Source organism: Balaenoptera borealis (assembly GCF_965194805.1).
Source record: "Balaenoptera borealis genome assembly, chromosome: 2".
Taxonomy (NCBI): Eukaryota; Metazoa; Chordata; class Mammalia; order Artiodactyla; family Balaenopteridae; genus Balaenoptera; species Balaenoptera borealis.
The window spans coordinates 134,006,559-134,030,567 of record NC_138867.1 but is presented as its reverse complement, the minus strand read 5'-3'; the positions used below and the strand labels follow the sequence as shown (position 1 = coordinate 134,030,567).

At 41.2% G+C, this 24,009-nt stretch overlaps 1 protein-coding gene and 1 long non-coding RNA gene across 2 annotated transcripts in view; one reads left to right on the top strand and one right to left on the bottom strand.

The window, feature by feature from the left end:
• SGCD (sarcoglycan delta) overlaps positions 1 to 24,009 on the bottom strand; it is a 415,397-nt gene that overhangs the window by 323,283 nt on the left and 68,105 nt on the right. The gene's annotated exons all lie outside the window — the stretch shown is intronic.
• LOC309622896 lies at positions 1,619 to 15,666 on the top strand. The gene is made up of 3 exons (XR_014241200.1): positions 1,619 to 2,687; positions 9,217 to 9,963; positions 10,711 to 15,666. It is a non-coding gene; the product is annotated as an uncharacterized lncRNA (long non-coding RNA).

Genomic DNA, 24,009 nt, shown 5'->3' with positions numbered 1-24,009 from the left:
AATGGGATGACTGCCTCTTATTCCAGTAAACAAACAAACAAACAAAACAAAACAAAACAAAAAACACAACCTATCTGGGGTCTGGAGTGGTATGGAGCAGTTAACAGCTAACATGTATGGGCTACTTAGTACATGAATAGATAGGACTATTATTTCATTTAATCTTCACAATAACCCTCGGAAGTAAAACATTATTATTAGTATTATTATGAATTATTCCTATTACAGATGAGGAAACCAAAGCTTAGACAAATTAAGTAGTTTGTCAAAGGCCACAAAACTATTGAGAGGCTGGGCATAAAGTCAACACAACGAAACTGTTTTCAGAATGGGAGGCGTGGGGGTAGGAGGAGGCAAGGAAAACTCAGCAAATGAGGACTCAGCAGGGCCTGGTGGCTGGTTGGGCGTAAGTACATAAAAGCTATGCGTGACTCAAAGTTTATGCTATGCCCTGAAGCTTGGGGACCAGAAGAAGTGTGTTATCTTTAATAAAAACAGGGAGGAGACACCCAACTGGACAGGACAGAACAACACTGAGTAGTTTCAAAACAAGAATTTGCCCACTGCAGGGTAAAATATTACAGTGACATCAAAGGCAAGGAAAAATGAACAACAGCTATTGGATTTAGGTATTAGGTCATAGGTCATCCAAAGACAGAGGAAGGAAGAATGGCATCTGTAATGGGTTAAGGGGTGGATGAATAGGTGATGAGGCAGTGGAGACAGAGAAAAAGCGTTTTCTCTTGCAATGTAGTCAAAGTGAGAAAGTAATCACGGCTTTAGGACTCAGAGAGTCAAGGAAAGTTCATTTCTTTCTACAGGATAAAGGAATATTGAGTATGTTTTTAGGTATTTTTTTTATTTTGGCAATGTGTAATGTTTGTCTTCCTACTGCCAAGAGAATACAAACTCCATTCGTTGGGGAGAAACTCTGCGATGGCAGAGACCAGAGATGTAAGCAACAGAGAGGCCCTGTTACTTACGGGTGTGGACATGGAGACTTAGAGAAGCACAGCAACTCACCTAAAATCACCTTCTGCAAGCAGCAAACCTGACCCTGGGGCTCTCAATGTTCACTGTACGTCTTCCCTAGACAGAGTGGTCTTACCCTTGGAAAAGAGGGACACAGCTTCCTTTGCCATGGAAGAGAATGACTAAAGACAGAGAGATGCTTTGAGGACACAAAGAGGCGGTGATGACAGAAAGAAGGGGAACAAAGAGGAAGCTGGCACAGGACCAGGGGTGCTGAGCAAACGAAAACCAACATGACTCCTGCTCAGGAAACTGATGAGGTAAAACGAAGCTTCCAGGGTTGCTTTGGTTGTAAGTCTTGTAGTACAAGTCTGGAGCGTGCAGGGGTGGCTGCATTGTTTTGTTTTTACTGGCTGCCTCTTACCTCTTGGGAAATGCTTAAATCATCGAGAAACCTTCATACTTAAAGATGAAAGGATAAAAAGGTTAAGGGGCCAGTGATGAACTTTTATTGGTCCGTGGTAGGATTTTATAATCTCAAAACACATATTCAGTGCTGATATAAAGTAAGTATTACCTTGTACAGCCTCTCTTTCCCTACATCACCATCCCTGAGGTGGACATTTATACTCCCCAAACCATGTATTAAATGCCACCACTCTCTGCTTCAAGGGAAAGATCTTTCTTTTCCACGTGTGTTATATATGATGCCATAAGATGGTAAGTTTGTGAAAATGAGATTTGGGAGTGGAATATCTTAAAACCATTCCTCTAAATGCTCCACAATGGTATAGAATAGACTTCATCCAATATTTACAAAATAAGTGCAATTAAACATCAATGATACAATAAAACCCCTGTGTGACTGAGAAAGAAACAGACTTATTCTCCTCCCTCCTTTATTTCCCCCACTCTGTGGGAACTCTGTTGGATTTTTTTCCTTGCAATTCTCCTTTCCCCTTCAATGAAACAAAAGCTGAATTCAAGGCCCTCCTAATGAGGCCATTACTGGCCTTACCATAGAAAAGTTAATTCAGAGTAGATTAGAATTTCTCTTAGATGTTTCTTTCCTTCCATCCCCGTTTCCTTTTGCTATTATTTTAATTGCTCATTTTTTAAGCTCAGGTGTGTCCAACAGGCACTGAGGCACTGAGAATATACATTAAGATAAAGAGAACACGATCCCGGCCTCACTGAGGTTCACAGACCAACGACAGAGACAGATTTGAACAAATAGTACCAGGAAGAAATGAGATCTTTCCCGGAGCTAACGCAGAAGGAGCTGTGGGGTGCCAGGTAGCAACACAGCATGGAGGTCAAGGGAAGGACCTTGACATTATGAGCACAGGCTCTGGATGAAAACAGTCCCAGGCTTAATTAAGCCCTGGCTTAGGAGCTATAAAAACTTGGGCAGGTAATGTAACCTCCTTAGGTTGTGGCTTCATCTTTTGTAAAAATAGGGATAACGTCTGCCTCATCGGGCTGCCGAGAGCATTATGGGAGATAACTCGTGTAAAGTGCTCAGTACAGGGAAAACCCTCAGTAAACGTCTGTGAAAAAGTCCATGGCTCAGGGGAGTCTGCGTGGAAGTGATACCGGACTGGAGGCTTGAAGGATAAACGGAGAAATCATTGGATGAACGGCACTGGGGAAGAGGCAGTAGGAAAGTTCACTCCAGAACAGGCAACCACGGGGCACAGGAGAGCTGCCAGCAGGTGAGTAAAAGTGAATCAGAAGCTGCATAGGGGCAGCAGCGGGGATGAGGCTGGAAGGGACCGAGAGCCTCATGTGCCGTGACATGCTGGATGCTTCCCTGAGGTTGAGAAGCCACTGAATGGTGTCCGTGCTACCGGCCCAGGAATTATAACAAGACGCCTCCAGAAAGGACACCACCACTGACAACCCTCTTCCCTGCTGTCTCCAAGGTCTCTGGCTCTTGGGTTATTTCTTGCCTTACACAGAATTCCTAACAAGCTGACCATGGGCTGGACGCATTACAGTCATTCAATCTTTAATGCCACGGACCAGCTACTGCTCAAATTATTTCTCTCTCTGAAAGAGGGATGTATGCCCAGCGGTCCTTTTTTTTTTTTTCTTTAGCAAAAATGGGGCTGAATATAGCAGGTGATGTCTAAACACAGGAGTGGGTAAAGAATCAAAAGGTGAGTTGATTGGCTTTATTTAGTAGTACGTTTTGGTCCCTGACTTATAAAAGTAATCAATCCAAACTTATATGGGAGCATCCCCTGTGTATCAGGCACAAGGGGAGTCTCAGTGGGGGACACGGGAGCCGGACATCATGGTCCTGTCTGCAGGCCTCTAGCTGAGGAGGCAAGACAAAAAGTGGGGAACTTTATACAGGATTCAAAACTACCTGGACAAGAAAATAAAAGTTATTACTCAGGCACAGATGTTAAGAACTCACTGTTGAAAGGAAGGAGATTTCTCAGGGGGAGGAAAGAGATCTCTCAGGGGAAGGAAATACCTAGAAACCCTTGGGAAGAAGTTGATTTGAAGTAAGTTTTGGAGAAGGGAAACATTTAATGACAAGGGGAGAAAGGACATTTTCAATGTGTGATTTCTAGACTTGGTGATTTCATTGTTGACTAAAATTTCCAAACAAACCATATAAGGCAGGTGAGAGTTGCAAGGATTTGTAAACTTTGTATTTCTCCAAAGTAAGACCATTTCATTAAACATAGAAAAACCTCCTTTCTACTAGCACCAGTTTCAAAAAAAGCAAGAATATTCTAATATACACAATGAAAGAAAAGCAAGCCCAGAATAAAAGTCAAATAGTCATTTTCTATTGCTGTGTAGTGGATTACTACCATGAGTTTGTGGCTTAAATCAACACCTATTTATTATCTCATGGTTTCTGGAGGTCAGAAGTCCAGGCACAGAATTGGATTTGCTTTCCAGGATCTCAGAAGGCTTACATCAAAGTTTCAACTGGGCTGTGTCCTTTTCTGGACCTCAGATCATTTTCAAGTTCAGGTGGCTGGGGGGAGAATTCAGCATTTTGCAGCTGTAGAACTGAGGCTTCCGTTCTCTTTCTGGCTGACTGCTGGGGCGCTGCTCATAGGTCCTAGAAGCTACTCAGTTCTTTGCTATGTGGTCCCCTCCATCTCCTCTTATGCACTTTCAGTTTCTGACTTCCTCAGTCTTTGATTTCTGTACTTGAATGTAAAGGGCTCATGTGATACAGGCCCAACCAGATAATCTCCCTTTTGATTTACTCAGAGCCAACTGGTTAGTAACTTGGATTACATCTGCAAAATCCCTTAGGTCATGTAACATAACGTAACATAACACAGTCATAGGGGTGATACCTCATCATATTTACAAGTTCCTCTCTCACTGAAATGGAGGAAATTATATAAGGTGTGAATATCAGAGGGTGAGGAACTTGGGGGGAAACGGGTTTCTACTTCTAAGAAAGGAAGCAACAATTTTATATCAAGATATTACAAAAGTTAGCTTTACAAAGTTTTAAACAGAGAAAGGTTTTATATTGTTGTATAAAACCTATTTTTACATAAGTAAAAGAAAAACATGTACAAATCTAAAAAAAGAGGAGATATATGTATAGCTTTGCTCTACAGTAGAAACTAACACAACATTGTAAAGCAACTATACTCTAATGAAAAAATAAACAGCTCATACAACTCAACATCATAAAAACAAACAACCTGGTTAAAAAATGGGCAGAAGAACTGAATAGACATTTTTCCAAAGAGGAAATGCAGATGGCCAACAGGCACATGAAAAGATGCTTAACATCACTAGTCAGCAGGGAAATGTAAATCAAAACCACAATGAGATACCACCTCACACCAGTCAGAATGGCTATCTTCAGAAAGAACACAAATAACAAATGTTGGTGAGGATGTGAAAAAAAGGGAGCCCTCCCTCCTACACTGTTGGTGGGAATGTACATTGGTGCAGCCACTGTGGAAAAGAGTATGGAGGGCTCTCAAAAACTAAAAATAGAACTACCATATGACCTAGCAATTCCCCTTCTGGGTATATGTCCGAGAAAACCAAAAGCACTAATTTGAAAAGATACATGCACCCCAAAGTTCATAGCAGCATTATTTACAACTGCCAAGATATGGAAGCAACCTAAGTGTTCATCAACAGATGAATGGACAAAGATGTGAGACATATATATATATATATATATATATATATATATACACACACACACACATACACACACACAATGGAACACTACTCAACCATAAAAAAGAACAAAATTTTGCCACCTGTAGCAACATGGATGGACTTGGAGGGCATTATGCTAAGTGAAATAAGTCAGACAGGAAAAGACAAATACTATTTGATATTACTTATATGTGAAATCTAAAAAATACAGCGAACTACTGAATATAACAGAAAAGAAACTGACTCACAGATACAGAGAACAAACTACTGGTTACCAGTGATGGTGGGGAGGGGCAATATAGGGGTGGTGGCGTGGGGAGCAGAAACTACTGGGTATAAGATAGGCTCAGGGATGTATTGCGCAACACGGGGAATATAGCCAATATTTTGTGATAACTGTAAATGGAAAGTGACCTTTAATAAATAAATAAATAAATAAATTCTGCCAACAACAATGTGGAAAAAAGCCTGGAGTGGATATTTCCCCAGTTGATCCTTCAGATGAGACCCCAGCCCTGGCGGATACATAGTTGCACTTTTGTGAGACACCATGAAGCAGAGGACCCACGTAAGCCACAATAACTGTTAAATAATAAATGTGTGTTTTAAGGCAAAAAAATATAATTTATTTCAAATTAAAAAAAAAAATATATATATATATACAATCTACCACTGCCTTCTGAGGGAGGCTGCAGATGGAAGAACCCTTTGTGGGGCAAGCTGGGGTGATCATGCTGTTCTGTATGATTTGGGGAGTGGGAGGAGGGGAAATTTGAGATGAAAGAGGGGAAATGCAGGAGGGAAAAAAATAGAAAAGAGATCCTGGATGTACTAGGGGAGAAAGGCAGAGGAGGGGGGACAGTCCGCAATGTGATTTGACTTAGGAGGGAAGACATAGCTGATGAAAATGTCAAGGTCTTTGCTACAGGAGATGCTCTTGCTCTGGCTTCCCCTATGAAATCTTCAGTAGAATCTACATTCCTCTCTAAGACTGTCCATGTGTCTGGAATTTCCTTGACAAATGCAAAGAAGTGCTAAGTTCTGCATCAAAGATGGTGTGGGTCAAACACACAGAAGTGCAGATGAAGACAGCAACACTGCACACACTTACACACAGGTAAGCTGAAGGCAATGGAAGCAACATTCTTAATACAATTTGAGCTCAATTTTGAATATTCGGAGAAAATGAGAGATGGCAGGAAATCTTAAGCCCTTCCCCTCTAAGTACTTTTCCATCTTCGCCCCAAGGATCTAGAAGAACGAACCCTTCAAAGAACAGAAGTTTAAGTGCAAAGACTACAGGTGAACATGGAGAACTAGATCAGTCTCTATGAAGCAGCAACGGATTCATCTGAGAGCGATGACCGTGGGGATGGCAGTTCTAGATGTGGACACAAAGACAGGGGAGCAAGAGAGCCAAGGTCTCTTGCAGCCGAGTGAACATCCGACAGAGGGCTTTGCAAACGTCCCTTAGTCTATCGTTATGTATTCCTTACCACTAGCTCTGAAGGGAGGTCATTACAACCATCTCAGTGAGTCGGAAAATACAGGGAATTGTGGAGGTTAAATGACCTGTCTGGGGCTGCCGTGCAATATGGAGCAAAGTTGAGATTAGAACTTCCCAGTGCCTATGCCCCGGGCCTTTGCGAAATCTTAACAGAGATCAAGTTCTCAAAAACCAGCAGCTTTCTCTCTGGGGCATGACAACAGGACTATGGAAAATTGTACCAGGGCTGGAGGAACTGTGATTCGGTGGGATGCATTAGAGGCCGCCTGATCCCACGCTTGAAACCTCGTCTCAGTTTCTTATTCTGATAGCTGAAATGCAATGCCCTGGCTTTTCTTCACCAGAGACAATGGATGGAAAAATGAACAGGGGAAAGTGTGGGGTGGGAGCATATTTCTTCAATGAATTAAATACAGAATTACCATGTGATCCAGCAATTCCACAACCAGGGATATACCGAAAAGAATGGAAAGCAGGAACTCAGACATTTGTACACAAATACCCATAGCAAATTATGGCCAATAGCCAAAAGGTGGAGATGACTCGAGTGTCCATTGATGGATGAATGGATAAATGAACACAGTCTATGCACACAATGGAATATTACTCAGCCTTAAAAAAGGAATGGAATGCCAGCATATGCTATCACATGGATGAACCTTGAAGACATTATGCTAAGTGAAATAAGCCAGTCACAAAAGGGGAAATACTGTATTATTTCACTTACATGAGGTTCCTAGAGTAGTCAAATTTATAGAGATAGAAAGCAGCATGGTGGTTGCCAGGGGCTGGGGTTGGGGGTGGGGAAGGGGATATAGGGAGTTATTGTTTAATGGGTACAGAATTTCAGTTTAAATTGATGAAAAAGTTCGGGAGTTGGATGGTGATGACGGGTGCACAATGACAATGTGAATTACTTAATGCCACTGAATCGTGCACTGGGAAATGGTTAAGATGGTAAATTCTATGTTATGTGTATTTTATCACAATTTTTTAAAAGGGGGAAAAGAAGACCGTCACTACTGATTTCCTATGTATAATATAATCTCCACTAGACTGTAGGGCCTAAGAAGGCAGAGATCACGTTTTGCTTATTATCATGTCACCAGTGCACAGTGAACAGCGTCACGCATAGTCGGTTCTAGATAAATATTTGTTAAGTAAGTAAACCAACCCTGGTGCACTACCGTGGAGTGATACCACCCATGGCTCCTTCTGTCACAGTGCTGTGCTTTCAGACATTTGAGTCACTGTCTCTTAGCCTGATTTAGAGATGCCCTCTCTAGACTAGGCAGCTCTCTGCAGCTGCGCTAACAAGGGCCCAGCCCAGCTTCCGCACCTTTCAGTCCTATCAACCCATAAAAGAACGTGATTGGATAGGACAGACTCTAAATTATTGAATGAATACAGAATAGGTCATCGATACTAAGAACTACTTATCGCAATAGTATAGAATAGAGCACTTTTAATTATTCAAAAAATTTAAAGATATGCAATGGATTCCAGTCCTGCCTAGTCATTAGCATCAAGCAGGGAGTTTGTTAAAAATATATATTCTCTGGTATCACCCTCCTGACACATGATTTAGTTAGTCTAGGATGGGCCCTGGGAATCTGGATTTTTTAAAAATTTATTCTATTGAAGTATAGTTAATTTACAATGTTGTGTTAATTTCTGGTGTCCACCAAAGTGATTCAGTGATATATATATATATCACTGAATCACTTTGGTGGACACCAGAAATTAACACAACATTGTAAATTAACTATACTTCAATAAAATAAATATATATAAATATAAATATAAATAAAATAAATAAAATAAAAATATTTATTTTATAAATAAAAATATTGTATAAAAATACATTTTATAAAAAATATTTTATATAAAAATATTTATTTTAAATATTTATTTATTTATTTAATATTTATTTATTTATTATTTATTTAAATATTTATTTTAAATATTTTTTAAAAAAATATTTATTTTATAAATTTAAAAAAAATATATATATATATCCTTTTCCATATTCTTTTCCATTATAGTTTATCACAGGATATGGAATACAGTTCCCTGTGCTAAACAGTAGGACTTTTTAAATCCATTCTGTATATAATAGTTTGCATCTGCTAATCCCAAACTCCCAATCCATCCCTCCCCCACCAGGAATCTGGATTTTTGTCTGCCGGTTTGCTTAAGTGGCTGTACAAATCAGTTGAAAAACCTCTGCCCTAATTACTTGATGCGTATGTCTTGCTTCCCAAATGATAAACTCCACGAGGGCAAGAGACAGGCCTTACATATTCTGTATACCACCTATAGCATCTAGGAGATGAGTAAGCGCTGAGCTGACTGATTAAGCTCCCTGTAAACATGAAAACAGCACACAGTGCTGCTCTCCCCCGCAGCCACTTCCGCCATCCCACCACCTCAAAACCCACAGACCCAGACGCAGCTCTTCATTCTAATGCAGCAAAATATATGAATATAAATACTTATAAATATGTTGCCTTTCAGAGCAATATGAGCAAGGGCTGATTATCCCTTTACGTCCACATCTGTTCTTTCAGATACTTGGAATTCAGCAGGCTTATGAATAACACATTTCAAATCACAGGAGAGTCCAAGAGGCAAAAAGCTGTTAAGTTGCCAGGGCCAAGCAGTGTGTGTTTAAACTAGAACAGCCACAGAGACAAAGCATCAGAGTTGCTTTAAACAATAATAATGCCAAGGATTTGAGTTATAAAACAGTACTTTTCCAGGCAATATAGGTTGTGCTCAAGCCCATTTTATTAAAATAAATTGATTTTATGTATTTATTTATTTTTGGCTGCGTTGGGTCTTTGTTGCTGCGCGCGGGCTTTCTCTAGTTGAAGCGAGCAGGGGCTACTCTTCGTTGCGGTGCGCGGGCTTCTCATTGCGGTGGCTTCTCTTGTTGCGGAGCACGGGCTCTAGGGCACGCGGGCTTCAGTAGTTGTGGCGTGTGGGCTCAGTAGTTGTGGCTCGTGGGCTCTGGAGCACAGGCTCAGTAGTTGTGGCGCACGGGCTTTGTTGCTCCACGGCATGTGGGATCTTCCAGGACCAGAGCTTGAACCCGTGTCCCCTGCATTAGCAGGCAGATTCTTAACCACTGTGCCACCAGGAAGTCTCTCAAGCCCATTTTATAACTAGAAGGAATAGGTACTATTTTTTGATATTTCCTCCCCCAAATTTTGATATCCCGCCCTTATTATTTCGGAATGATGTCTAAATTTTACCAGCAGCAACACATCATTTGTGCTTCAAATAGGTCTCTGCCCAGATGTCCCTTTTACAATGTGAGTACGTTAATTTATAATTCATTGACACTTGAGTGTGAACTACGTCAGCATAACTTAAAGTCAGACAGAACTCTAGGTTTAAGATGACATTTAGTTAAACACTTCTGGGAAATGGTGAAAACAGTATCTTTTCTCCGAGAGTCAAAAACACATCTCTACAATGGTTCTCAAAGTGTAGTCACTGGACCAGTCACATTGGCATCACTTGGGAACTTGCTAAAAATGCAGATTCTCAGGCCTACTAAGCAGAAACTCTGGGCATGGAGTCCGGTGATCTGTGTCGTAACAGTCCTCCAGGTGAGGCTGATGCTCACGAGAGTTTGAGAACCACTGTATTAGAAGGCCTGCAGTAATGAAACACGCTTATTTAAAGCCGTATTAGCCAAACACAACTGCCCCCAGACCCCTTTTCCATGTAACACCTATCAACTCCCATGAAATCCATAGTTGATAAGATACACATCAGAACTAACCTAAATGGGAAGAGAATCTGAAAAAGAATAGATATATGTATATGTATAACTGAATCACTTTGCTGTACACCCGAAACTAACACAACATTGTAAATCAATTATACTCCAATATAAAAAAAAATTGCCACATCAGATTCTGAAAAATCAAAATATATTAACCACACAATTGGCAACATACAATGACAGGAACAACTATTTATTGCATGATACTGTGTGCTAGACCCCAAGAATACCATGGCAGATCTGACAGAAATAATCCCTTCCTCATCAGGATGTACTATCTAGTACGGAAGACAGATCAACAATGAACACGTGGGGAAAGCTATGTATGAAGTCTGCACACTGTGTAAGAACATGTGAGGGCAAATGAACAGGGACAACAGATAACTCAACATGACTTGGGTCATTAATTTGCTTTGCAAGCTATTCTCATCCTCCTCTTGTCTTCACTGCCTTGGCCAAGGGGACTAAAGCACCTGCCCCAAGTAGATATAATCTGACTACTTCACTCAGATACACTTTCAGGAAGTCCCAAGATACAAGGGCTTTAGAAAGGTCATGGTCATCAATGAAGCTGGCGCTACAGTCTGAATGTTTGGGTCTCCAAAATCCATATGTTGAAGTCCTAACCTCCTAATCCATATGGTATTAGTAGGTGGGGCCTTTGAGAAGCGCTGGTCATGAGGTGCTTAAGTCTCTTATGAATGAGACTATGGTCTTACAAAAGAGACTCTGCAGATATCCCTTGCCCCTTCCACCATGGAAGGACACAGTGAGAGAAGCTGGCTGTCTGCATTCTGGAAGAGTGCTTTCACCAGATACTAAATCTGCTGGTGCCATGAGCCTGGACTTCCCAGCCTCCAAAACTGTGAGAAATAAATTTCTGCCATTTATAAGTTACCCATGCTGTGGTATTTTGTTATAGCAGCCCAAACAGACTAAGACAGCTGGCCAGTGGAGCTGCCATACACCTGCTCACAAAAGGCTTGTTTCCTCTTAGGTTGCTGTTACCCACTGGATCTTCTGAACCTCCAAAGCCAGGCCTCTGGTACCATGGGCCTGCTGCTTGGAATGTAGCTAAGGTTTGGGGAACTGGTGAAAGAGACAGATATTGCTGCTGCAAAGACAACAATAGCCTGGATTTACACCTTGAGAAATCTATAGCCAAGTAACATTGCCAAGTACAGTGAGCTCCTTTAAAACAGGGGATTTTGTCAGTTGTGTTCACTGACATATTCCCAGGCTCTAGAACAGTGTCTGCCTGACACAGAGTAGGTGTCAACCAAATAATTGTCTTTTGTGGTTCAGCAAACCCTCTGTGTCAATCTTGTGCTGACCCATCTATTAGTAAGAGGAGGCTAATTGTTAAAACAGTGTCAAAATATATAAAAGCTCAAAGACAACAGAGGAGAGCTATCCAAAAGACCTTTCCACAATAATGGAAATGTTCTTTACCTGTGTTGTCCGACATGACAGCCACTAGTCACATGTAGCTACTGAGGACTTGAAATGTGGCTAGTGTGACTGTTGATCAGATGTTCAGGCTGTTGGTGCTGAAACATTCCCTGAGACAGGACTTCTTGTTCTAAACAGGTTCCCAAACTGACCTGGAGGGAGGCCTGCTCTGTCTCAACACATCCTTCACTCCAGTTTTTCAATTTCTCTTTTCCTTCAAATCAAACTTAACTGCATTTTCTCTTACAGCCTGGCTGGATGATGATATTAATCCAATTAACACTTGCATGTGAATAAGAACACCCACAATCCTACCACTTGATACCGTCAAGTCTCCCAGACGTCACAGCTGCATGTTAAACTCAGAACTTTAATGACCGAGGGGAAGGAATGACTGATAAGGGAACTTCAGGCAGGGCCTTTGGGGAGATATTAATCTAACTAGTAGTGCCAGCTCTCAACAGTCCTGGAACACTTGTAAAAAGGGGTTAAAAAGATTTGGATGTTGGTTGAAAAGAGTAAGGGCACTGTGTTAATAAATCCTTCCTCTGCCAGCGTCAGGACAGATCCCAAGCTAGGCCTCCACAGGCAGGAGAAAAGGAGAATAAAAGATCCCTTTGCCCAGAAATTCATCAAAGGAACTCCTGCCCTTGGTTAGGAGCTGTCAGAGATCACTTCACCCTGCTTCACTGGAACTCAGCATTTGAAATGTCAGGCACTTTCCTAGCAATGACTGATGCACCCTTTTGGGGAGGATTCCATATTGCTGGCTAACTTATCTTGTGTTTGAGTCTTGTCTCTCCGTAGACTCTCAGCTGCTAGGGGAGACCCACCTCATTCAAGCATGTGAATCTTTGAGGCCCTGAGCACCGTGTCTGGGGAGCTATGACTCACAGTGAAGATACACCTGTTCAGTCTGGCCAACGGGCCCCACACAGCTATTCTGGACAATCTGAGTTCTGGTCTAGCTGTGTGGCCTTAAGCAAATCACTTTCCCTCTCTGAACTTTGGATTTATCTTCTAAAAAGAGAGTTTGGCAAACTGCAGTCTGTGGGCCAGTTCAAGGTTGTGGCCTATTTTTGCACAACTTGTGAGCGAAGGATTTTTTTTTTTTTTTTTTTTTTTTTACATTTTTAAGGGTCCATAAAAAACAAAACAAAGAAAAATATGCAACTGAAACCATGTAGGGGCCTCATAAGCCTAAATGTTTTTACTATCTGGCCCTTTACAGAAAAAGTTAGCCAACCCCTACTCTAAAATGAAGACAATAGACTAGAACAAATGCTTTTGTTCTTTTAAATTTTGTTTGCTCGCCATCCTCCAAAGGAACCATCTCTCTAAAGAATTTACAAGTCCAGATAGTAAATAGATAACTTAAGTGCAAAGCCACCTAGGGTGATGCAAGGATGGGAGCTTGGTGAATATGCTTTCCTCCAGACTCCTTAGCAAATCCCTCAGGCTCCTATAGTACAGTTTGAAAGCCTCAGACAAAAATGATACATAAATCCTCTTTTTCTTTTTGGCCCAGGCATTCTTTGTTTTGGGGAGGCAATAGAGCTGAGTGGTTAGTGCTTAAGAGTGGGAGTCAGAGTATTTGGGCTGAGTCCTAGCTTTATCTCTTATTATCTATAGGCATTGGTCAATTACTTAACCTCTCTAAACCTCAGTTACCTCAAAATAGGAACCACAAGAGTAACCTACCTGAAGGGCTGCAGTGAAGGTTAAATGGAATAATGCGTGCACAGCATTTAGCAGGTCTGGCAACACACAAAGATATCAATCAGTAGAAGCTCTCATGACTATTGTGAGAACTTCTCTTCCTTTCTTTGTCTCTCACACACGCCTGCCTCTTGCAACAGCTTTAACAATGCGGTTCAGAGGTCAACAAGTCCCGTATCATAAAGTACCTACCATGCTCCACATCCAGGGACACTCAATATATATTAACCAATCAATACCGTTAGCAAAGGGCTCAGCATCCCACAGTTGAGAAGCTCACCAAGGGCGTGAAATATTTTCCCTGAATTTCACTCCATCGCCCCGCTTCCCTAAGCCCAAAGCCCTCCAGATACCCTCCTTGCTGTCATAATAAAAACGCACACAAAACCACACATATAAATAAAATATCGTGCTGCTCATGAGAGGCAAGCCAGCAGTTTTCTCATCACGCCAGTGACAAGTTTATGAGCTCTACAACCGCAGTCGAAATATTTTTGCTATTTTCATGATTTTCTTGGCTTCCGTCCCAAGGAATTAATCATTTCTCCAGCACTGGGGAGAAGGTGAGAAATCGCAGGCATGACTGAATGACATGATAGTGTATTCTCTTTGCCCACGCCGAATCTCTCTCTGTGCATGAAACTAAATCGTTCCAGGGGAAAATGTCTTGCTGTGGTTGGGAAAGTATGGAAGCATAACTCCTCCAGGGCCAGGTAGTTGGACTTCAGTTCTTCTGAGTTTCACAAATTCTAGGTGACGAAAGATGAACATACTCAAGGTCTTGTGGATATGCCGAAATTAAAGTCATGATGTCATTGGGTTGGCAGGAAATAGTTGCTCTGGAGGACCAACAAAGGTTATGTATGACTGAGAAGAGATACCCCTGTGACCCAGTCCGGACCCAGCAAATGTGACCTAGAAGGGACTCATCATCTAGTCAGTCTCCTCCTCACTCTGCAAGTGAGGCAGCTGTAAACCCACGGGCTTTGGAGACAGACACGCGTGGATTTGAGACTCTGCCTCTCGTTACCGAATCACCTAACCTCTCTACCATCCAGCTCCTCTCTGCAAATGCTACCTTCTTCACAGAAGTATTAAGAGGATGAGAGACACAGTTTAGCCCAGGGCTCGGTACATGATGAAAGACTGAATATACAAATACACAGTGGCCAGATCATATACACAAAGACAGCTGTGACCCACAATCAAGACAAGCTGACCAGGAAACCAACCCCTTATTTACAATAACCCACTCTGGAAGCCAGCCCCGCTGTAAATCAGATTTGCAAGAAGTCAGATTGTTATCTCTAGTGACAATGAAGGAGGCTAAACAATTACTTCTTTAACAATCAGCTCCACATGGCCAGGACTTAATAACTGACAGCTTCCCTAATTTTGTTCCCACTTCCAACTTAGAACAAACCAAAGAAAGCCAAATAAGCTCCCCTAACCAATCACATAGATGCCCGGCTTTCAGTTAGTCTGCCTACAACTTCCTCATGCCAACAGTCTCCAAAGCAGGGATATTGGAAGCTTTCCTACTTCTCTGCCTGCCTTTGAGTCTCTGCCAAAACACAAGTGATGGTGGCCAACTCCCTTGCTGTAGCAAGCTTTGAATTAACAGCCTTTGCTTGTTTCCATTTGGTCTTCCTTTACTTCCACAATGTACACACACCTACCCTGCACATCGCCTGCACAATCACACAAATGTTTTCATACAGTGAATAAAGAAAAGGTAAACATCTTGACAGACAGTGTTGTGATTTTCAATCCGTTGATAAAGCCAATGAACAAAGAGGTCATCACCACAGGGTGATTACTCAAGCTTGTTCTATCCAAAGAGAAGTCTAAAAAGACTAAGTTTGCGTTGTGTTGATCTTCCAAGAGCTTACCCAACTGTTCCCTAATTTGCTCACCAACTTTATGAATGGAGCAGAGGTGGAGCTCACTGCTTCATTGAGCACAGAAGGCACAAAGCCAGGGCCCATTAAAATGGTTTCTTTTTTTTTAAATCAGAAGGAAAAAGATGAGCTTTTAGGTGGAAGAAAATAATTTATACCAACACTGTTGCAGAATATAATTTTAATACATTTTGTGGACGAAGGAGCCCACAAAGGCAAAAGTTCCTGGAGTCTTCAAAAGTCATAGTATGGCCCAGGTCAGAGGAAATATTTGTCCTTTGTGGATAAGTAAAGCAATGGTCACTATCATTTATCTATTTCAGGCTCGCCGCCCACCCATAATCTCTCTTCCACATCCTGGTAATTCTCAAATTGGTCTTCCAGCTATTGTCTGGTATGCTGACACTTTCGATTCATTCCTTCTGCAGGTATGAAAGCTAATATGTTCAATAAAGAAGAGCTCATTACCCAACTTGGGGAAAATATCATTTATAAACTTTGTTGGCCTCCCACAACTATTAGGATCACAGTCTGGCCCTAATTTATAATTCTGTTTCACCTACTACTGCCACGCCCAGAAGTTCCCCATCCTTGGTTCAGGTAGGACCACATCATACCTGCCAAGGTGCTCCTCTGCTTAGCGAGAGCCAGTATATTCTGCTAAGATCCTGCTTCACAAATCGTGTTCTCAGTGAAATCCTCTCAAGTGTCCAATATGAGATGTTCCCTCATCTTACTCCCAAAGCACCACTAGATCAGAATTGACTGTAATTAGGTAGATATATGTTGATCTTAGAATATGGCCTCTTTGAGGGCAGGAATCAGATCTTATCTGTTTAGTTTCTGAGTGCCAAGAACTGCCATTTACTAAGTGACATGCCCAGAACGCAAAACTCACCAGCAGCAAAGTTGGTATTAGAAGGTAAGTCAACAGTTTCCTGGTTTTGCTTTCTTTTAGTTCATCCCACATCTTAATAATATCCAGCTACGCCAGGGAGGTAGATGAATGCTCTGGATATCAGGAATTGAAGTAAAACAGTGCAGTGCTAGTGAATATTTAAAAAGTCTCTCCAGGGAAAAACCAAAACCAAAACAAAAACAACCCTCTTGATTCATAACATTTGCCAATTGCTGTGGTGTAAATATCCCCACCATGGCCAATTTCAAGCTATTACCTATCATGTTGACTTCACTGAACAAAGAGTTGAGAAGAGAGGCCTGGGGTACACCATTATGTAGTATTTCCACCACACAGATGCCATAGGCTAAACAACCTCCAGAACATAAATAACCACATAATGCAATAAAAATAATTAAGAAGTGATGATTGTTTGAGTACTTATTACTACCTTTATTTTAATGAATTTATTTAACTGTAAATTTATAAATAAATTTAATCTTAATAATGGGTGTGACTCAATTGGCAAAATTCCTGAAAATTTAACAATTGGCTCTTGTGGACCAGTACAAGTTGTCTCCAGTGCCCCACAGATAGCAAGAAGCAGGGCTGGATGTAGCCTAGAGGGATGCTGTGAAAATAAATACCCAGAACACTTGAGAGTTTACATCAACAACACAGTAAAGGCACTGCTTAGATTACGTTTCATTACTTAGGCAGCTCTTCCCTGTCCCTGCCCTGTGCTTGGCTGTGACATGTCCCTTTTATCCTATGTGTGCAGTGCCTCCCTCTCCCACCAGACCGTAGGCTCTAAGAGGTGGAAGACCTTATCTATTCCTCACTGCTGTACTTCTGCTGTCAGGTTTTCAATAAACGTTTGTTGAATGTGTGGATGGAGTACATATGTGAGCATCTCGTTGCCACTCTGTCACTTTTACATGGAAATGATGGGGGTAATGCTGCAAGACAGATGTCAAGGGACACAGGGTTTGAAACAGGAACCATAAAAGGGTAGGGAGATCAGCTGGGTGCTTTGTGTCCACCTAGAGGGGTGGGATAGGGAGGGTGGGAGGGAGATGCAAGAGGAAGGAGATATGGGGATATATGTATCTGTAGAGCTGATTCACTTTGCTATAAAGCAGAAACTAACACACCATTGTAAAGCAATTATACTCCAATAAAGATGTTAAAAAAAAAAAAAAGGGTAAGTCTTCACTCAGTGTGACCTAATGTTGCTTGCATTTGAGAAATCCCTGAGAATACACTCAGTGTTTGTGTGCTAAAAGGACCAAGGTTGCAAATAGGGGTCAATTGCCATGCTTCTTTGAAAAGTTTATATAAAGTACTAGATGTTAACTATGAACTAGAAAGAAGCACAGCAAATAACAACTTAATAAGCAAACTAAAGCAATATTGCACAGAAGAGTATCTTATTCTTGTCCACAGTCTAAGAAAAAAGTGTCACTAAAGAACATATGAAACTTGAATTCTTTTTTCGCCCTGTGTAATTTCAAAAAAAATAATAGTAACAAGCAGAGATACAGCACTACTATGTGCCACGCACTGTTAATGCATTTAGTCATATAATAACCCTCCAATGTATGGATTGCTATTATCATAAGGAAACTGAGACACAAGGAATTTAAATAACTTGCCCAAGGTCACATAGTTAGAAAGTAATGGCAGTCTGGCTCCAGAGTATCTGCTCTTAATCATTGTGCTATAGTACAGCTGACAAACAATGTCCAGAATGTCTAGAATGTCTTTGGAGCTTTATCCTTCTGGAGTCAGTCCCAGTTGTCATAAGCAAGAGTTTTAATCTTCTTAGAAGATCTCTGGGGGTAGACATCCAGTCTCTGGATGAGATGAGGAACAACCCAAGTTTAGGGACATATGAATGCCTTTCTTAACCAGTGGAACAAGGATCAGGAATTCCTGCCAGCTGCCTACCTTTGGGTAAACGCTTTACAACATCATTTCAAATGGAGATATGTCTTGTAGGAGGGAGAATTTGTTAAGCCTCTCAGGTTAGGTAGCCAACAGAAGGACCATGAGAATAAGACACAAGGGAAGCTTATCTTTGAAGAGGTTTGGGGAGAAAAAGCTTCAGAAATTTGTGCCTCTTCAAACATTTGAATGTTTGTGTGCGTGTATTTGTGAGAGGGTGGTGGGAGGGAATCTACAAGGAGGGAAATGTGACAGGCTCACTCTAGAGAAGGATCTTACCTTCCTTCCTCTCCCATGCCCATCACAAAGTCAAACCAACATTTCAGGTATGTGCAAGTGATGCCATTTTAGTAGATGCACAAATAACTGATTTTTTTTTTTAAGGCATGTGTTTTTTTAAATTTCTTTAAATTTTTAAAAATTTATTTATTTTATTTTTGGCTGTGTTGGGTCTTCATTGCTGTGCAGGCTTTCTCTAGTTGCGGCAATCGGGGGCTACTCTTCGTTGTGGTGCACAGGCTTCTCATTGCGGGGGCTTCTCTTGTTGTGGAGCATGGGCTCTAGGTGCTCAGGCTTCAGTAGTTGTGGCTTGCAGGCTCAGCAGTTGTGGCTCACAGGCTTTAGAGCACAGGCTCAGTAGTTGTGGCGCACAGGCTTAGTTGCTCCACAGCATGTGGGATCTTCCCGGATCAGGGCTCGAACCCATGTCGCCTGCACTGGCAGGCAGATTCTTAACCACTGTGCCACCAGGGAAGCCCCAAATAACTGATTTTTATGAGGCTAGTGTTGGGACCTTCCGGTTTCATATTGCGTATTTCAAAATAATATCTATATTAGGTTTTCACTTTCAGAAATATTTAGGGAGATATTTAAAATACAAATGGATCTCCATCATTCCTTTTCAGTTGCTAAAAGTTATAGATTAATAAAATCATGGAAGGTTACCAAGAATGGGAATGAGGAAAATTTAGAACTTAAAATTATTTTGTTAAGAAAAAGCAGGGCTTTTTTGAAGAAGTTGGAGGAACTGGTCTAATTAACTGATCTAAACTCTTAGCTGTATTTTAATGTAGCCCATGGATGGATTCTGGCACAATAAGGCATTCAGACTGCCAAATCCAAGATCAGTTTGTAGGAGAAACAGCAATCAGTCATTAATTGATTTCTGATTCTATTCAGCTTTAAATTAAAGCCACCTCCAGGCCCTTGCAAATAAAATAATGATCAGTGATTGGACACAGCTGATAGCAATTTGACTGCTGTCCATATCACACTACTGGCTTTGCCAAAGGCCTGCCACCTGGTCCTTGAATGAATCTGCCCACTGTATTTAATCCATCGATTGTCTCTCTGTTAACGAACCGGGGTCCATGGCACAGGCAGAGGTGTTCAAGGAAACTATCATCAGGAGGCTTTTTAAAAGAGCAAATGGTTCCTGTACTCACATCTTGAATATCTCAATAGTCACCTCACCTCTCTATCACACAGTTGCTTCTGATAGTAATTCAGAATCACAGGTTGGTGGTGCTGTCAACAAAAAGTAGCTTCACACCAAAATTTAAATATGACTTTTTTGCAGACTCAGAATGTGAAATCCAACTTATATAGCTCTTACATAGCTAGATAAACCACCAATATCCACTGATCCTGCAAAGATGACTTCGCACAGCTTCATAACTTTGAGTCTTCCTTAGAATCTCTCTCCCTTCTTTCTCTTCTTTTCTATGAAGAAGAGTCAGAATAGAAAGCGCAGAGCACAAGAACTGTAGTTAAAGGAATCTTTGCTCTGAGATATCAAAATGGACGAGGTCAGTTTTAGATTGTAATATGAATGGGCGCAGTGGGAAATTAATGTGCTCCACCATTTCGTATATTTGCTTCACGCCAAACTCAACACTCATTTCTCCTTCACCATGTACATTTTCCCAGATAAGGACATTTTTCTTGGGATTATTTTGGGGCACTTTTTTTGGTTACAGAACATGTATTTTCTTTCTAACATCTCAGAAAATTATTTAGCGACCGTACTGTATGCCAAACAATAATTCTGCTCTAATAAAGCAATGTCAGGCTTCAACCTCTATTCTTCATCTGCTAAGACAGAGTTAGCAAAGAATATTTCATCTTCAGCTGGGCCCTGTTAGTCCTTCAACTCAGCTCACAGGTGCAATACATCATGTCTGGAGGCCCTCTGGTATTATATAACCTCCCATGCATAACTTGAATTAGCAAGGAAATGACATATTTATACAGCAATTAAAAATATGTTTAGCATTCCCTGAGGTGCCACCCCTCCCAGTGATTTAAGCTAAAGCACATTAATCATCTGGCAGGGTGTAGAACAATAGAGAGAGCAGGTGTTTCTGTACCCAATGCTTAACACAACACATAGAAACAGAATCTGAATTTCCACAACCTTGACCTATCACCACACATTGATTATACTTACACTTAAACAAAGCATGCTCTTTCTTTTAAACAACATCGTTTGGAGTTTTCACCTACCCAAATGCATGAAGCTCATGTGCTTTCGTGTTACCCACTTCACAGTTAAGATCATTTATTACTGAGCATGAACAAGAGGAAAGAGGAAGGCGAGCTCATTCCCAGAGGTGTTCTTGATTTGAAAGTCTATGCCTGACGGGTCTTCAATGCTGTGAGATGCCAGAATCTGTTAGACAGTTTGGAATGTTCATTCCTGACTGCTCATAGATGGCATTATTTTCAAAGCACACTTTTAACTGCTGTGTACTTCTCCAAATATAACAAAAACAAGAAACAATGGATAAACATACCTCAACTTGGTTGACCATTCTGAAATACTTTTTTGGGTGTGCTAAAAATACTAAGATGAGCCTAAGAGTGTCTTGGCTGATCCCAAGGTAATGCCAATCAAGTACCAAGTACCGGGCAACCAACACTGCATTACAGGAGCACTGCATCCCTCTGTTATCTAGAGCATTCTCAAGTCAGAGATAGGGAGGGAGCCCTGGACAGCTCGTCATCAGCAAAATACCACCCACATTTGTATAGGGCTTTGTGTTTCAGAAAACATTTCCACATACTTCATTTCACACAGGCACATAATAACATGTATAAGGGGTGATTATGACCCCTTCATTTACAGTTGAGATACTTAATTTCCTGAATTTTATCTGACTTTTTAAACAAAGCACATTTAAAAAGTTGCAGTCAAACTCAGATATCTATACTTAAGTCTATCAAAGGTGATGATGGTAACAATTGTTTGTATGGATTATATTTTCACTATGTGCTATGTAACATCTGTATTAAACTTTTAAATACGTTCACTCATTTAATCCTCACCACTCTGTTTTCATGGATGGAAAAATTTAGATTCAAGAGGTCGCGGAACTTGCCCTGAGTCACACCGTCAGAAGCCAGAAGGTAACCCCCACCAGTACAGCTGCAGAGCCCACTCTCTTTACCGTGGCCACCACATGGTCCCCCAGGTCACATTGCTGTCCTGACAATCAGATTTAACAGGGGGCCTTCAGTGCTTCAAGAATAATCATGAATGTATAAACTAACGAGAAACAAATAACTGTATATTACTAACACAGGTTGGAAGACTTTGTGACCAATTTTGTACCTAATAGAATAAGAAAAATTTCAGCTGTCATTACCTGCTAGAAGGTTTTCTGGCTTTAAGGATTTGGAGTTTACACACTGACTCTAATTAGCTGTATACTTGTGGTGGGCATATCACTTACTCTCCCTAAATTTCCACTTTTCCTCCATCATACAATGGAGGTACTAATGGAAAAGACCTGTAGGTAGTTTGGGCAACAGTAGGAGATCATCCATGTAAACTTAGCACAGCGCCTGGTAATTGTCAAGTGCTCAGTGAATGGGAATGTCGATAATTTTAAAAAGTTTAACAATGCATCTAAATCCATCAGTCTGAGTATATAAAGCTCTGGTTCTTTGCTCAAGGTATTTTCTCCCTCAGCCTGGAAGACCAAGTCCACCTCTGTTCCCATCTTATAAGCACTGGTCAAAGTCCTTTCCTTTTTGCAGACCCAGATACGATCTTACCTCCTCCAAGGACACTTTCCCGATGGCCCAAGTTGAACCCCTTCGCTCACTCTGATATTTCCAAACACTTTTATGAATCTCTTCCAGACCTTGGCCCAAGTATGTTGTGAAAATGAAACACCAATAATAATTATTCAATTTAAAGTAACTTTCCCCCAGTGGTTTTCATTTTGACTTCGAATGTAGCATCCTTTGAGGAACTATTACTTTATAGTCACTGCTTCCCCTACCCCTCTTCTCTGTTTTCTTTATTCTTCCCTGTTCTAGGCTCCAGACCACCCACACTTGAGACTGACTTTGGTCATAAACAGAAAATGGATGTGCAGGGACCCCTGCTTCAAAGCCTTGACCAACAAGCTACCACGGAATCCTGTTGCCTGTTGTCTAGAGAGGTAGCAAGACTTTAAATTTAGGGGGTGACCCAATCCCCCCATTTTACAGGTAGAGAGAGTGAAGGTAGAAAGGAGAGGTGACTTGCCAAGGACTGGCAACTAGCCAAGTTGGAAGCAGAACTCAGGTCTTCAAATTCCTGGGGTTTTTTGTTCTTTCCACTGCAGGTCACTATCTGAGTGCAGATCCTTGACTACCCAGACTTTGGCAGGGGCTTCTGGTATTTTTAATAGCCTACATTTCTGGCTGGATTCCTGAACCCTCTCACCAGGAACCGAAAGGCATTCTGTCCGCCCAGAGTTACAATGTGTTTTCTCTCCCTGCCTTGCGGTCTCGCCCTACCTGCCAGCTACCCTGCCTGGATCTCCACCCTAACTCCTCTTCCTACCTCACCTGACAATTCCAGCCCCACCTCTGGGTCACTGGTTTTTCAATGCTTACAAGCCTGTCCACTCCAGCCTGACTTATCGTCTAGGCCAGATACCTTCTCTAATCACCCAAAGCCTAGAGTGACAAAGTTTGCACAGAAACATGGCACAATTTGTCTTTATAGTCTTATATTAGACAACATTAGCCTAGAATCCAGAATTCTTCGACTCCCTGAGAATCTATTACCATAAAGCACATCTGATGCCACTGACTATAATAGTTGAGGAAAAAAAACCAAACCTGGGCATTTTGTTAAGATATGACCTTTTAAATTCTGTATTTATTAAGGGATCCTTTTTAGTGTTTTTCTCCATAGATTAAGACCCCGAAGATGTTACTGTCTCTTAGAATTTAACTTTTTTTTTTAACCTATTTGTGCATTTATTCAATTACTAAACACATGTTAACTGTTCTATCTCCACTGTCCCAAATAGTGTCTGGCATACAAGAGAAGCTCAATAAACAAGATAAGATCCTGATTCTCATGGAATTCCTATCCTAGTGGCAAAGGGCCAAGTCACCAAGCAGTTACACTACAGTGTGACAAAGGCTTTGATAGGAAACATCTATGATGATATAAAAGCATTCTGGAGGGGCATCTAACTTAGATATAAGGGGTCAAGGAAGGCTTCCTAGGAGAAAAGACTTCTATGCTAACAGACAGTGGAAAGATAAGAGCTAAGGAAGTAAAGAAAGAGTCAAGCAGAGCAGTGTTGCCAGAAGAGAGACCATATACTCAAAGGCTTGGAGGTAAGGAAGAACATGGTTCATT